The sequence below is a fragment of the Ochotona princeps genome, chromosome 2 (genome assembly GCF_030435755.1).
Source record: "Ochotona princeps isolate mOchPri1 chromosome 2, mOchPri1.hap1, whole genome shotgun sequence".
Lineage (NCBI taxonomy): Eukaryota > Metazoa > Chordata > Mammalia > Lagomorpha > Ochotonidae > Ochotona > Ochotona princeps.
In genome coordinates this window covers 141,881,396-141,897,201 of record NC_080833.1, presented here as the reverse complement: position 1 = coordinate 141,897,201, position 15,806 = coordinate 141,881,396, and the positions used below count along the sequence as shown (strand labels likewise).

At 44.4% G+C, this 15,806-nt stretch overlaps 1 protein-coding gene across 1 annotated transcript in view; it reads left to right on the top strand.

Annotated features, from left to right (window-relative positions):
* The window catches only part of CNPY1 (canopy FGF signaling regulator 1), a 133,961-nt gene that overhangs the window by 6,837 nt on the left and 111,318 nt on the right, over window positions 1-15,806 (top strand). The window contains exon 2 of the mRNA XM_058660641.1: window positions 5,458-5,646. The gene's annotated coding sequence lies outside the window, so the exon portion shown is untranslated. The remainder of the gene's footprint in view (window positions 1-5,457; window positions 5,647-15,806) is intronic.

Sequence of the window (15,806 nt, the reverse complement as noted above, 5' to 3'; positions counted from 1 at the left end):
ACACCTTTAAACAGACAAAGAAACATTAGCCAGTGTGAAGCAGACAGGGCATATTCCAGGAAATATGAAAGGACAGAACAACAACAGGGGTATCTGGAGACTGACAGACACAGGAAAGCAGTGGGCACGACAGTGTAGTGCTGCAGTGACCTATACCCCGGTGACACTCAGCCAGAGGGGAGCCGAGTTGCACTGACAGACTGAAATCCACCAGAACAAGGTGGGAAGGGATGTTCACTGGGAGCTCAGGAAGTGAACCCAAACAAAGAACTGCCCATCCCTGCTGGTGTGTTTGATTTGACTAGGAGCACAGGCAAAGCAGCAGATTCCAGATGGGTAGTGCAAGAACAGGGTGAATTTCACAACACAGTCAGCCCCCTAGAGCTGAATCGGGCACCATTTCATGAAGGGAGACAAAGGCTACAGGACAGTACTATGCATGCATTAAGCTGGCAGTGAACTCATTGCTGGCTCAGTGAACTCCAACAACGTGGCATCCTACAGGTTCCACCTAAGACAGGTCCAAGTAGCCCTCAGACCTGACAGCCAGCAGATCCAGAACTCTAGGAGTGGCACATCAGGTGCCATTTTGTACAGTGTGGCAAAGCCTTTAAGACTGCAGGGACAACGGTGAGCTGCACATGCACTGAGCTGGGAGAGAACTTCCTGAGCTCAGTGCATTGCACTGGTCCCACAGGAAAATATACCAGTTTTGGCATCCTGTGGGTCAAAATAGGTCCATGTGACCCTCAGACCTAACAGCCAACAGGTTCCAGCAAGATGAGCACCAACAACAGCCTAGCTATATAGGACACCTGTTGTCTCCCTAATCCTGGGACCTGCTGAAACCAGAAGTGGGAGAAAAATTGTACAGACAACAGTGCAGCCTCAACACAGGATCACAGGAGGTGGAGAGTGGTGATCCAGGAGCTGGGGCTACAGAGACCATGGTGGAAGTTTAACATAAGAACCCAAGCTTGGAACTTTCTGGAGGGAGTGGCACAATTGGCTGCAAGCAAAGAGCCGTGTACCAACTGCAGTAAGTAAAATTGAACTGTAGACCTGAGGGTGACAGAGCTTAGAAACCTGCCCCAAGGGGAAGACTCTGCTAACCAGAAGGACAATGACCAAGAGCAAAAGAAGAGACAAAGTCACCGTGGATGTTACTGAAGACTTCCCTGCAAAGGAGCAAAAGCCTTTGCCAACCTCAGAGTTCACTGAGGAAGACATTGAGAAAATGGGGGACACAAAATTTAAAGCACTTGTTATAAAGCTTCTTATCAATAATGAGAAGCATGTGAAGCAGGAGTTCAAAGAATTTAAGGCATATGTCACAATGGAAATGAATCAAATCAAGGCTGGTATATCAGAAATGAAGAACACAGTAGAGCAAATTAAGAGTACAGTGGAGAGTCTCCAAAGTAGAATGGAGGCAGAAAAGAGAATCTCAAAATTAGAAGATATTTCCTGCCACCAGGGGAAGCAAATAAAAGCTGGAAGCAGAGGCGGGTCAGGCTAAAACAAATAAGTATGCAAGAAGTGAAAGACAGTATTAAAAGGCCAAATATAAGAGGTCTGGGCATCCCAGAAGGTGCAGAAAGAGAAACTGGGTTTAAAAATGTATTTAAGGAAATAATAAGGGAAAAGTTTCCTCATCTGGAGAAAGAATTGGTAAACAAGATCCAGGAGGGGCACAGAACTCCCAACAGGCTTGACCAAAAGCAATCTTCACCAAGACACATGGTAATCAAGCTCTTTTCAATCGAACATAAGGAAAACATCCTGAAATGTGCATGTGAAAAAAATCAGTTGATATGTAAAGGAATGCCAGGTAAATTCAAAGGAGACCTTTCACAGGAAACTACAGGCCAGAAGAGAATGGAGTGACATATTCCAGCTTCTAAAAGAAAAAAATTGTCGGCCCAGGATAACATACCCAGCAAAGCTTTCCTTTGTCTTTGAAAATGGAATAAAATTCTTTCCCAGTAAAGAAACGTTAAAAGAATGTGCCCCTTACAAACCTGCCCTACAAAGATGCTTAAAGATGTTGTATTGACAGAGAAAAAGAATAGCATCCACCAAAACCAAAGGCAAATATGAAGAACATCTCAGTAAAATAACAACAAAAGAATAAATCAATGAACAACCCCTTGCTAAAATGACAGGAGAAAAAAAAATTTAATTAATTTATTTTTTTTTAATCTTACTTAGTTGATTAGGATACAAAGGGTCAAGGGCTACAGGAAAGTGGGTAATACCATTGCTTCCACGCTAATATCATTTTTCCCCTGTTTCTGGGATCAGGGGGAAACAAAGGGAAAAAACCCCACCCAGCCTCCCACCCATCCCGGTTCCCCGATGTGAGGCACGCTCCAAGGGTCCTGCTCAAGCAGTTTGGATAGTTCAACAGGTCTCAATTGCTGCCAATCTCGCCGTTTCAATCATGATGAAACCTATTCAGAATCCACTGGCTGACATAGTCTCTTCATGACTGGGGTTCTGAGATGAGCAGTTCAGTTGAAAGGATATCCAAAGAAACTTCATCTGAGATGATCCCAAACCTGATTCTTGTGTGAATTTGCCAATACAGGGTCTGGCACAGTCCATCGCCCCAATCAGCTTATGCACATGCTGGTCGTTGCAATTGCTGGATCAGTTCTTCTTCCAGCCCTGTCTTCCACTTGAACCAATGAGTGTTATAGTCCAGCTAGATCCTACCCACTTCGTACACGGTCCTCACGCAAACCAGTGGGAGCTGCAGCCTAGTGGGGTGACTCCGCATAACCCCCACCAGGCCTGCTCCCTACCCTGGTTCCCATGCATGTCAGTATGTACCACAGGCTTGTTCAGTCTGTCCCACATCCCATTTAGCTTTCATACATGTCAACCCAACCAACCTACTATCCAGCCCACACACATACTGGCAGGTGGTTTTCTGTCTAGCCACCCCTCCCCTGTCCTGGTTTTCGTGCTCTCCAGTGGAAGTGGTAACCCACAAGGGAGGTGCCCACTATCTCCCTACTAGGCCACTCCAGCTTCCAGATTATGCACTCTCCAGGTGGTTCTGGCATTTAACTTAACAGAGTTAACCCCCAGTGCCAGCCTCTGCCATCTGATGGTGTGGCACCCAAGGACAGCAAAATTTACCACCTTGTGAAAAAATGAAAAGACATTTTTCAAAAGAAGAGATCCAGATAGCTAACAGTCATATGGGAAGATGCTCTGGCTCCGTAGCCATCAGGGAGATACAAATGAAAACCACATTGAGCTACCGCATAACTCCAGTGAGATTTGCAGTCATTCGGAATTCTACTAACAGCACTTGCTGGTGTGAATGTGGGGAGAAAGGTACCCTTCTTCACTGCTGGTGGGAGTGCAGACTAGCACAGCCACTATGAAAGAACTATACTATAGGGGAACTGATGACGGAGGAGGGGATTAAGGAGGGAGTAAAGGAAATTCCAGGGCGTATGGAACTGTATCATAAAATGATAATAATAATAAGAAGAAGTAAAATTAAAAAAAATACACATACTCACATTGATTTTATGTCCCGGTATGGTAGCCTAGTGGCTAAAGTCCTTGCCTTGCATGCTCTGGGTTCCCATATGGGTGCCGGTTCTAATCCCAGCAGCCCCACTTCCCATCCAGCTCTCTGCTAGTGGCCTGGGAAACCAGTAGGAGACAGTCCAAAGCCTTGGGACCCTGCACTCATGTGGGAGTCCCAGAACAAGCTCCTGGCTTTGGATTGGCTCAGCTCAGGCCATTGCAGCCACTTAGGGAGTAAATCAGCAGATGGATATTTCTCTCTGTCTCTCCTCCTCTATATATATCTGAGTTTTCAATAAAAATAAAATAAATATTTTTAAAAAATCACATTGATTTTAAAAACATTTGGAGTGTATCCTCTATATTAGAATTTGCTTGTAAAATGAACCATAAAAACCAGATGTATTTTCTTGAAAATGTTGATTCAGTAAATTAAAAAAAATAAGGTTTGTAATTATAAAAATGAAAAAGTTAATAGGAAGTAAATCAAAAGATAAGTTTATTTTAGAGTAAAATGTTTGAAATCCATGCACATGAAAGGTTTTCAAAAAGTTCATGAAAATGCACATCATGACAAAAACTGCACAGATTTCAAAACTTCCATGAGGTATCCTCATATTATTGTTACTGAAACACAAAATTTTGTTCATCCTTTCGTTTTCCTTATTCTCAGGTATTTTAGCTCTAACATTCTGTTATAATAATTTTAATGTATTTTAAGTTTTTTTTTTCACATTAGGAGCATTCTCTTCATAGATCATTAATCCATCCTGGTACATAGTAATAAGAGCAAAATATTCCATAGGGACAAGGTGATTTTTTTGTCTGAAGAAATCAATCAATCAAATAGTGTTTAGTCACAGTGATCTGTGTTGGGATAATACATAACCTATGTGGGGTATTATATAAATTCAAGGTTATGACTTCATTCACTTGAGTTTCAACTGCTTCTCAGCATAAGATAACTGATAAGTTGATTATGGAAAAATGGTAATTCTGATTCTCATTTCTAGCACCAGATCAGAGGCCATTATTGAAGAGTCCCACTTATGTCAAAGAGATAAAAGACAAATATGTTCATTAAACTATGTTCACACCTTGCTGGATTATAAAACAAAAAAAAAAAATCATAGTTTTCGTGATTCTGATTTAGTGTGTGACAAAAGACTTTATTTGAAGTGTTTGTGGCAAGATTCTGTTTTCTTCTTTAATTATTTTTATTAAAGACTAATTTATTTTATTTTTGTTAAAGATTTATTCATTTTATTACAAAGTCAGTTATACACAGAGGAGGAGAGACAGAGAGGAAGATCTTCCGTCTGATGATTCACTCCCCAAGTGAGCCGCAACAGTCGGTGAGCGCCGATCCGAAGCCGGGAACCTGGAACCTCTTCCGGGTCTCCCACGCGGGTGCAGGGTCCCAATGCATTGCCCGTCCTCGACTGCTTTCCCAGGCCACAAGCAGGGAGCTGGATGGGAAGTGGAGCTGCTGGGATTAGAACCGGCGCCCATATGGGATCCCGGGGCTTTCAAGGCGAGGACTTTAGCCGCTAGGCCACGCCGCCGGGCCCAAGACTAATTTATTTTATGTGAAAGAGTTACAAAAAGCGAGGGAGAGACAGAGATCTTCCATCCTTTGGCTCACTCCATAAATGCCCTCAACAGCCAAAGCTGGGCCAGTATGAAGCCAGAGCCAGGAGCTTATTTTGTGTCTCCCTGGTGGGCACAAAGGCCTGACCTGGGCCATCTTCTGCTGCTTTTTCAGGTCCTAAAGCAGGGAGCTGGATTGGAAGTGGAGCAACTGGAACATGAAACAGTTTCCATGTGTGATACTGGTGTCACAGGCAGGGGATTAGGCTGTTATGCCACTGGGCCAACCCCAGAATTTTGTTTTTGATCGTATTTCAGAAACGTTATCTACATGGAGAGTCGGTGCTCATGGGCACTCGAAGATGACACTGCTTGGTCCCAGGAACTTCTCCAGTTCCCCTGTGTTGCTTTACAAGTGGAAACTTGAAGAGACAACATCTTCTGCTGGCAGTAAGTACTGAAACAAAGCCCACACAACTTCTTCATGCCATGGGCAGCCCATCAGAGGTAACTTCAGTATAATCATTTTCCATATTGTAAGCAACTGTATGGAATTACTACGCAGTATGGGATGGGTATTTGGCATAGCAGTTAAAATGCAAGCTTATGTACTTATATCTCATATTAGAATGCCGGGGTTCAAGTACACCCTGTGTTCAGTTCTGTCTTTCTGCTATGCACCCTGGTAGGGGCAGCAGCCATGACTCAAGTATTTGAGTCTCTGACACCTATGAGATAGACCAGGCTTGAGTTCTGAGCTCCTGACGTTGGCCTGTCGCAGCCCCGGCTGGTGTAGACATTTAGTGATCGGGACAGGGCGGGGGGCAGTGTCCTGAATCAACAGATGGCCTATCTCTGTCTCTGTGCAGGTGCCCCTGTCTCACAAATAATTAATAATAACGTAAAATAAATGTATGATATTAATGATCTGTGATTTCTGTTAAAGCAAAATATTACTTTGAACATGGCAATATTAAATAATTTTCCAAATGAAATTTTCCTTTCTGCTTCCAAATAGAACTTCTCTTTCACCATTTGATGAGGTTACAACTTTGCTTCCAAAATTCATTTAAGCTCCCCTCTCTCTCTAGTTAACACTGTTCTATTTTTCCCATTCCAAATTACTTGTGTTGTTTGAATACCCATTATTTCTGCATTCACTCTCCCTTTATGCCAACTTAACAACTGTTTATTTTTGGCACCCTCTCAGTCTTTGGGTTTCTCTTCTAAGAAGCAAGAACCTGAGCTCCTGATCTACACTGACTGTGGGAAGCCATGCAGTTGGGTTGGGGTGGCATGAGTGTGTGATGAGCACTGCTCCTCAGTTAGCAAGGCTACGAGGAGTTTCTGGCTGCGTGGCAGGGCCCAAGAGAATGTCTCTGGTCACCTCATTGCTGCCTCACCCCATTGTATGGACACTCGATCACCTCTCTGATGGTTCATGGAATTCTCCTGAGGGTGTTGTTATTTTTCTGCTAATGTGAAATGATTCCTGTAACTGGTATAACACCTCAAATTGATCAATCATGTTATGATAGAAACATCTTTAGCGACATAAGGCACACAACTAAAAGCATACAATAGTACGAGTGAACTCATAATGTCTCCAGACATCCTGTTATGTGCCCACCTTTGTCCTGAAGCTTGCCCTAATACAAGTAATGTTTTCCTTAAGAAGCAGCTTGATGATATCTTGGAACAGATGGCAATCATGGAGGTACAAAGAGTTTGTTTACCATGTACCTTGAACTGTTACAACACATGAAATGACGTATTTTGGTTTCTCACCACGGAAAGCAGAAAGTATATGGGGCATCTTCTAAAGGGAAAAAAAAAGACCCCCCCCAAAAAAATGACTTAAAATTTCGACTTTATATTGGTAATCATATTTAGGGAAAGAAAACAGTTTATATATATATATATATATATATATATATATATATATATATATATATATACATATTGTAAAGGCCCTCTGTTTGTAGAATGCATGAGTTGCCTTGATCCCTTTCACTGCCCTTTAACAAAAGAACAAAAAACAATTGAATCAGCACTAGGTGAAGGTGGTGGTAATTAATGCATGCTTGCTTATAAGATTTAATTTAAAAAATCTATGTTATATGCTTTTATCAACTCCTTTTATTTATGAGCTTTTCTTTTTAATTCTGTACTCTTGGTATTTTAAGTAACATTAGTTAGTTTGTGTTTAGTGAAAATTGATTTTGAATATAAGTAAACCACTTGTCGCTATGTAACTGCATGCGCTGTCAACTGTGGAGTTCATGGCTTCAGCCAGGTCACTGCAGGTTTGAATGAGTAATGGCTTGCTGAAAATATTTTCTCTGAAGTAAAATAATAATAATGTTTTTCAGGATTGCTTTTGTAATCGTTCTTTTATAATGGAGTAAAAATGAAACAATTGGATGTTGTGCAAAAGCTTGTGATGATTTGTGTATAAAGAAGGCAACTTTTCTGAGTTGTCCATTAAGATCATCATGCCATAGTGATCCACATCTCGTCTCTTCTCACCAATCCCTGCATCCTTTGCAAGCTCCAAGTCAGCTGGAGCAGGTCTCCAGGAACTGACATTAAATTTTCATCCATTGACATTAGGTATTTGTCCCACAGACGCGCATTGACATGAACCAGGCCTGGAGCGTGGCACTGGGAGTTCTTAGGTGAATAGAACGCCGTTCCTCCCCATGGGGTGTCTCAGTCAGTCTCAGCCCATAGTTCCGTGTAGCTGGTATTAGGGCACCCAGCCCTGAGTGAATCTATAAGATGCTGTTATTGAAAAGTCAGTGATCTACAAAAGTAAATGTGCCACTGGCAAAAGCTTAACTCTTTCATTCTAAAAACCATAAACTTGATCTTTTACTAACCACTGCTTGAATAAGGAAAATTGTCCACTGATATTACAATTTGAAAAACTAAACTGGGTGAGCTGACACTATAGCATAGTGGGTTAAGCCACTGATTCCAGTGGTACCATCACATATGGGCACTGGTTTGGGTGTCGCCCATTCTACTTCCAATCCAGCTCCCTGCTACTATGCTTGGAAAGCAGCAGAAGATGTCTTAAGTGCTTGGGCCCCTATACCTATTTGAGAAACCTGGAGAAGGCTCCTGGCTTCTGGCTTCCGTCTGTCGCAGCCCTGGCCATTGTGGCCATTTTGGGAGTAAACCAGCAGCTGAATGATCTCCCTATCAGTCCCTATCTCTTTGTAATTCTACCTTTAGAATTTTATAATTTATGAAATTATATTTATAATTTTATATATTATATTTATAATCATGTATTTATAATTTTATAATTTATAATTTTTTATTGAAAAAGCAGATCTGATTTACGGAGAAAAGGAGAGACAGAAATATTTTTCATCCTCTGGTTTGCTCCCCAAGTGGCCGCAACATCCGGATCTGAGCCAATCCAAAGCCAGAGGCTTCTTCCTGATCTCTCACATGCGTGCAGGGGCCCCAGGTTTTGACCCATCCTCTACTGTTTTCCGAGGCCACCAGTGGGATATGGATGGGAAGTGGAGCAGCCGGAACATGAATCCGTATGGAATTCTGATGCTTGCAAGGTGAGGATTTAGGAAGGAAGGAAAGAAGAAAAGAAGGAAGTAGAGAAGGGAGGGAGAGAGGGAAGGAAAGGGGATGGAAGAAAAGAAAGAAGGAAGGAAGGAAGGAAGAAGGAAAGAAAAGACTAAGCTAGCAACAGATGCGGCAGATAGGGTGCTCAAGCCCCGCGTCAGAGTTGTATGGGTTTAATTTTGAATTCTAGCTCCTGACTATAGCTTCCTGCTACTGCAGACCCTGGGAGGAACAAGTGATAGCTCAAGTTTCGTCTCTGTCCTGATGTTTCTCTCTCTTTCTCTCTCTCTTCTTCCCTGCCCCCCAACAACTTCCTTTTCAAATAAATGCACTACTTTTAAAAATGCACTACAATTTCTTGTTTTGGCAAATGGTAAATCTCGTGGTTCCATGGCTCCTTGTGAGTCCTGGGTATCTCTCTCTTTTTAAAATCTGTTATTATTATTATTTTGTTTTGCGACACAGTTTTATAGGCACTGGGGTCTCTGCTCCCCCTCCTCAAGTTCCTTCCCCTCCCCGTTTATCTCCCCTCCAGTTTTAAGGTGGGTGTCTTCTGTGAACTTTCATAAGTCCATCATGCTGCCACTTAGATGTCTTCCAACAATGTAGGCATAGACAGTGTCAGAGAGTTCAACATCCAACCATCAGGACGTTATCAGCCAGTTCACTGTGGCTATCTCTTGGAATGTTTTTTTATAGTACTAGGTCACTTCACAATAGTCACTTAAATATCTGGATCTGATTATTCTCATTTAGACATGAATGAGAGTACCTAACATTTCCTAAGCTACACAGCAACATTCTAGCTACAAGGCAAGCATATAACAAAGACCTGGTAGTTTCTAAAATTTGAAAAACAGATCATTGCATTGGTAAAAGTTTTAAGAAAATTAGGATCCAAGTTGTAGAAAATCAGGTTAAGCTGCTGCCTAAAATACCAACATCCTATACGGGCACAAGTTCATGTCCTGATTGCTCTGTTTTCAATCCAGCTCTCTACTAATGCCTCTAGGAAAATGTCAGAGAATGGCCCAAGTGATGGACCCCTACACCCATGTGGAAGACCCTGATGATGCTGCTAGTTCTTGGCTTTGCCCTGGCTCAATCCTGGCACAGCCATTTGGGGAATGAACCAGTGATAGAAGATCTCTCTCTTTCTTTGAGTGTATGTTTCTCTCGCTCTAATTCCACCTTTTAATAAATAAATAAATAAATAAATTTTAAGACTATTTATTACTATTTTAAAAAATGTACTTATTGCTATTGGAAAGTCAGATTTATACAGAGCAGAGACATAGAGATCTTCCATCCACTGGTTCACTCCCGAAGTGGCCACAACAGCCAGAGCTGAGCAAGGTGAGTACTTTAGCCACTCGGCTGCCACGCCATGCCCACTAAGCAGATTTTTTTTAACTTCAGGAAGAAATGAATGAGAGAATTTCAGAACTACAAAATACCTTATAGAATATAAGACAACAGGCCTTTTATAGACAGCAGATCTTCTATGGAATATAAGACAAGTGGGTGAAGCACTTGGTCAGGTCATATACCATAGAAGGACCCAGGACTAACACCCTGGGTGGCGGCCAACAGTTATTGTTTTGTCTTTCTATTGAAGAAGAAAAACCACTTCTCCAAAACTCCTCTCTACTCTGACCCCAACATGTGGTCAATGGCATTTGCTAGGATGCTGTGTCCCAGGCCTTAAGGAGTGGATGGGGTATACACAGAACTGATGCTGCTGAGCCCAAGACAGAGTCTTATCAATGCTACCTCTACTTTCCACCTTATTTGCAGAGAGTGACCTTCGGGGTGAGTATGTAAGCCAAGCCAAAGACCTACCCCACCACACTGCGCAATGCCACTGGAGAGGCAGCAAAGACAGGAGATGCAGCCCGGAAGATGCCCATGTCCTTTCCCCAAGGCATACCAGAGCTCAGAAGAAGCAGACAAAGGGCAACATGTGTCCAACATGAGAAATCTTTCAAAATCAAGTTAATATAGTGTACAATATAAAGGATGGATTTGTCAGCAGCAGAAAATACAAGGAGATGTACTTTTACCAGCTGCGCACAGTCTAAGCAGCCCTGTCCAAAAGTCATTTGCCAACTGTTTGTTCCTTTCTCATTTGTCAGCTGCCATCTATAACATGCTTACGAAGTGCTGGAAGTGGAAGAAGCATTTTAAGCTGTTTTGGTCCAGAGGAATTTTTTTTTAAAAGATTTATTCATTTTTTATTACAGCCAGATATACACAGAGGAGGAGAGACAGAGAGGAAGATCTTCCGTCCGATGATTCACTCCCCAAGTGAGCCGCAACGGGCCGGTGCGCGCCGATCCGAAGCCGGGAACCAGGAACCTCTTTCAGGTCTCCCACGCGGGTGCAGGGTCCCAAAGCTTTGGGCCATCCTCAACTGCTTTCCCAGGCCACAAGCAGGGAGCTGGATGGGAAGTGGAGCTGCCGGGATTAGAAGCGGCGTCCATATGGGATCCCGGCAGCGTTAAAGGTGAGGACTTTAGCCGCTAGGCCACGCCGCCGTGCCCGGTCCAGAGGAATTTTTAATGTGGCTAAAGAGATTTGGGAGTAATGGATATGAAACAACAGCCAACTAGGTAATTAGCTGGAAGAAGGGGAGCTTTCAGGGATTACAGTCTAGATGGATCAAGGGGTGTGGGTTTATGGTGTGACTCATGTCAAAGAGGTACCAGCAAAGCCACCGTTAACCTCTGAGGCTTCAATATTGAACTATATACCTGAGCAGTTCAAAGATCTGGCTGTCAGCTTTCTTAAAACATTTTTTTACACACTGAAGACCCTGTTCAGACTGAAAACCACATATACAAATGTTTTACTGCTAGAAAATGCTGTTGTTAACATCGTAGATGATTACAACAATGACTACTGAGATCACCAAAGTTATATTAAGAAAGCTACTAATGAACCTTTTTACTCTAAGATTGTTAAAAATATAATAAAAATGAAAAAATAAAAAAGAAAGCTACTAATGGATTTTTAAGAAATGTAAGGAACATATTCATTGTCTTAATTTCATTTTCCATGGACTTTATGAACTGTCATTATAAATTTCCTACATTGACCTACATTGAAAAAAAAAATCAGTGTTTGGAGAAACATCTGCTTCACAGAATTATATCGATTCAGTGGATAGGAAGGATTTTTTTGTAAGTACAATATGAAAAAGCACAGCATAGAAGCAAACATTAATACATTTGCACTCATTACACTTTGAAACACTGTATCTAAAGACATCACTTCAAATGTGAGAAGCTGAGCCATAAGAAGGGAAAACATTTCCAATACATGTGGCCAAGAAATGATAAGTCAGTTTGCCTATCTATAGATATGTATCTCTGACTAATGGACAGAAAGTCCTCCAAAGATGGCACAAATCCCTGGGACCCTGCACCTGCTTGAGAGACCAGGAACAAACTCCTGGTTCCTAGCTTCGGATCAGTTCAGCTCTGGCCATTGTGGCCATCTGGGGAGTGAAGCAGTGGATGGAATGTCTTCCTCTCTCCCCTTCTCTATCTGCCAAATTTGCCCTTCAAATAAAAATAAGTAAATATTTTTAAAAAGAGAAAGTCCTCCAAATAACCCAATAAGAAAATGGACAAAGTATGTAATCACACAAATTGTAGATTTTAAAAACTAAAATAGCCAATGAATATGTGTCTGCTAAATCTCACTTTGTATAAAGGATTTGTGTTCTTTTTAAAATATATATCTTGGGCCCGGCAGCGTGGCCTAGCGGCTAAAGTCCTCGCCTTGAAAGCCCCGGGATCCCATATGGGCGCTGGTTCTAATCCCGGCAGCTCCACTTCCCATCCAGCTCCCTGCCTGTGGCCTGGGAAAGCAGTAGAGGACGGCCCAAAGCTTTGGGACCCTGCACCCACGTGGGAGACCCGGAAGAGGTTCCTGGTCCCGGCATCGGATCGGCGCGTACCAGCCAGTTGCGGCTCACTTGGGGAGTGAATCATCAGACGGAAGATCTTCCTCTCTGTCTCTCCTCCTCTGTGTATATCTGGCTGTAATAAAAAATGAACAAATCTTTAAAAAAATAAATAAAATAAAAATATATCTTGTTATTACTTTATGAATGAATTTATTTTTTATGATGTTTATGTTAGGAAGATGCATTCCCATGTGGACCACTGAATAGGGTGGAGAGAGAGTTGACGAATGGGGGAAAGTGGGTGAGACAACTATTTCCAGTCTCTCTTTTTCTTCCTATATCTGGGCATCAGGGGGAGAGAAGGGGAGAGGGCTGCTCCCAGCAGCCTTACGGCATCAGTACCTGGGAATGGAGCACAGCCACCCAATGTCATCCTAGGTCCCCAATGTGGAACATGTCCCAAGGGTACTGCTCAAGAGGTTTTGATAGCTCTGAGATGTTGTTAGTTTTGTTGTTCCAAGGTTGAGGAAATCCTTCCAAGGTCCATTGTCCATCCTACAGTCTCCACTCACCCAGATACTTACTGTCAAAGCTTGACCAGGAGAGCTGGCCAATTTGTTCTGTCCTCCATGGTACTAGATGTCCTCTGTAGACCCTGACGACCTGTCATGTCCTCCATGTGCATCTGGGCATGCTGTCCCCTGCACAGGCTTCAGCAGTGGAGAAGGCCCCGTTCTGACACATGCACTCCAGCTCAGACCACAGATCCTGTGATTTTCCTTGTGATTGGAACTTTGAGTCCAGCAATCCAGCTGGGGAATTCCCAAAAAAGCCTCACTAAAGATGACCCCAGACCTGACTCCTGCGTGTGCTAGCCAGTGTGGGGTCCAGCTCAATCCATCACCCGCATCGGTCTACACACACACATACTAACAGTTGCAGTCCCATCTTATACACAAACCAATGGATGCTGTAACCCAGCCCAACCCTGCCCACACACATTCATCCCTCATGCACACCAGCAGGATCTGCAGCATGGTTGGGGCAACTCCTAATTATCCCCACCAGGCCTTTTTCCTGCCCAGGTTCCTGCACATGCTGGTGTGTGCCGCAGGCTGATACAGTCTGTCCTACGTCCCATTCAACTCTCACACATATCAATGGGCATTGAAGCCTTGCTCAGCCTGACCAACCCCACTATCCAGCCCACACTCACGCTGCTGGGCACCACTGCCTTCCAGCCAGGCCTGCCACAACCCTGATTCCCATGTTCAACAGAGGGGACTGCAGCCCACCAGAGGGGTGCCCACAATTTCCCTACTAGACCCACTCCCCAGCCCCAAATCTTGCATTTGCCAGGTGGGTTCTGTAGTCTAGCTTGACAGGACTTGCCCCCTGTCCCAGTACCTGCTAGCCAATACTGTGGCAAAGCCCAACCAGCCTACATTTACTTCGGCTCATGCATGCCATAGAGGATACAATTGCTTAGCTTAGTTTGGCTCTCCTCTCAACCCAACTCACATGCAGGTCAATGGGCTTTGCAGCCCTGCCTAGCTTGCTCTGCCCCTTGTCCCAGCTCTCATGCTCACCAGTGGGTCCAACAGCTGAGTCCTCGCAGAGCCCCCTACCAGGCTCGTCCCCCATCCCTGGTCTTATGTGTGCTTATGGATGTTGCAGCCCAGTCTGTCATGACCTGCTTCACCTCAGCATTTGCAGTTGGGTGATGCATAATGCCTTGGCCTGGCCTGCCCCCATTTTCAACTCATGCTGGTAGGTGCTATAGCCTAGCCCAGCCTGGACTACTCCCAGTTCCACTGGCTGATGCTGTGGCTCAACCTGGCCTTTCCCACACCCTGTCCTCGTTCTCAGATCTGCCAGTGGGTGTTAGAAACTGGCCCAGCCTGGCCTGCCCCCACACCTGAGCCACACATTTGTTAGTGGGCACTATAACCTGGCCTGGTCTGGGCTTCTCCCAGTCTTGGTTCTTGCACTCACCTACAGGGACTGTGTCGCGGCAGAAGGTTTTTTCTGAAGCTCCTCTTTAGGTCATCTCCCAGTAGCAGATCTTGTGCACACTGGTGAATTCTTGGCTCACTTATTGTCCTGGCAGGTACAGTGATCTTTCCCAACCAGCCTGAACCCATGTGGCTCTTGCCATTGGTTGTTATAGCCCAGCCCTAACTGGCCCACTCCCAGACCCAGCTGTCGTGTGATTCAGCAGGTGGACCTAGTCCAGCCTGTCTTACACCCACCCTGGCTTCTGTGAGCACCAGTTGGGTGCTGCATCATGGGTTCTGAAGCCTATTACAATCTATCATATCCCAGACCCAGTCCACATCCATGCCGAGGGATTCAGCAGCCATGACCAGCCCAGTTCACCACTCCCATTTGGGCTTTCATACACACTAGTGGGAACCGCAGCCAGCTGGGGTGTGCCCTTAGCTCCCAGATTTGGCCTGCTCCCAGCCACAGATCTGGCAATGTCCCAGTAGTTGTTCTGACTCAGCTTAGCATAGCCCTTCCCCTGGCATGGTCTTTGCCATCAGATGTTGTAGCCTAGCCTTACCTGGCCACCCCCAATCCCAACTTTTGCTGGTGGGTGCTGAAACCTAGCCCTGCCCGATCTGCCCTCATCCATAGCTTATCCTAGCCCATCATGGCCTGCATCTCATCCTGGCTCCTGTGTATGCCGGTGTGCTGTTGTTTGGCTTGGCCCTGCCTGGTCTGCCCTTTACCCCCAACCCCCTAGAGCCAGTCCACACACATGCTGACAAGTGAAGCAGTCCTGTCTGGCCTAACACCCAGCTGACTCACATGTTCCACAGTGGGAGCTATGCCCTGCTAGGAGAGTTCCCCAAGTTCCCCCACTAGGGCCCACTCCCAGACCCAAATCTCACATGTATCAGCAGGTGTCAGGTGCTTACCCTCATTCTGTCCCCCAGTGTTGACCTTTGGATGTTGACCTTTGGATGTTGTGCCTGCGGCTGTTGCAGCCTGGGTCCACCCCACACTCAATTATTGGGTGTGCCTATGGCTTCTGCAACCTGGACCAGCCCAGCCTGTTCCTAACCCCAGGAAACATGAATGTTGGTGAGTTTCATGGTCATGACTAGCTCAGATCATCACAACTCCCAACCCTAGAGCAAAATAGAATCTTCTC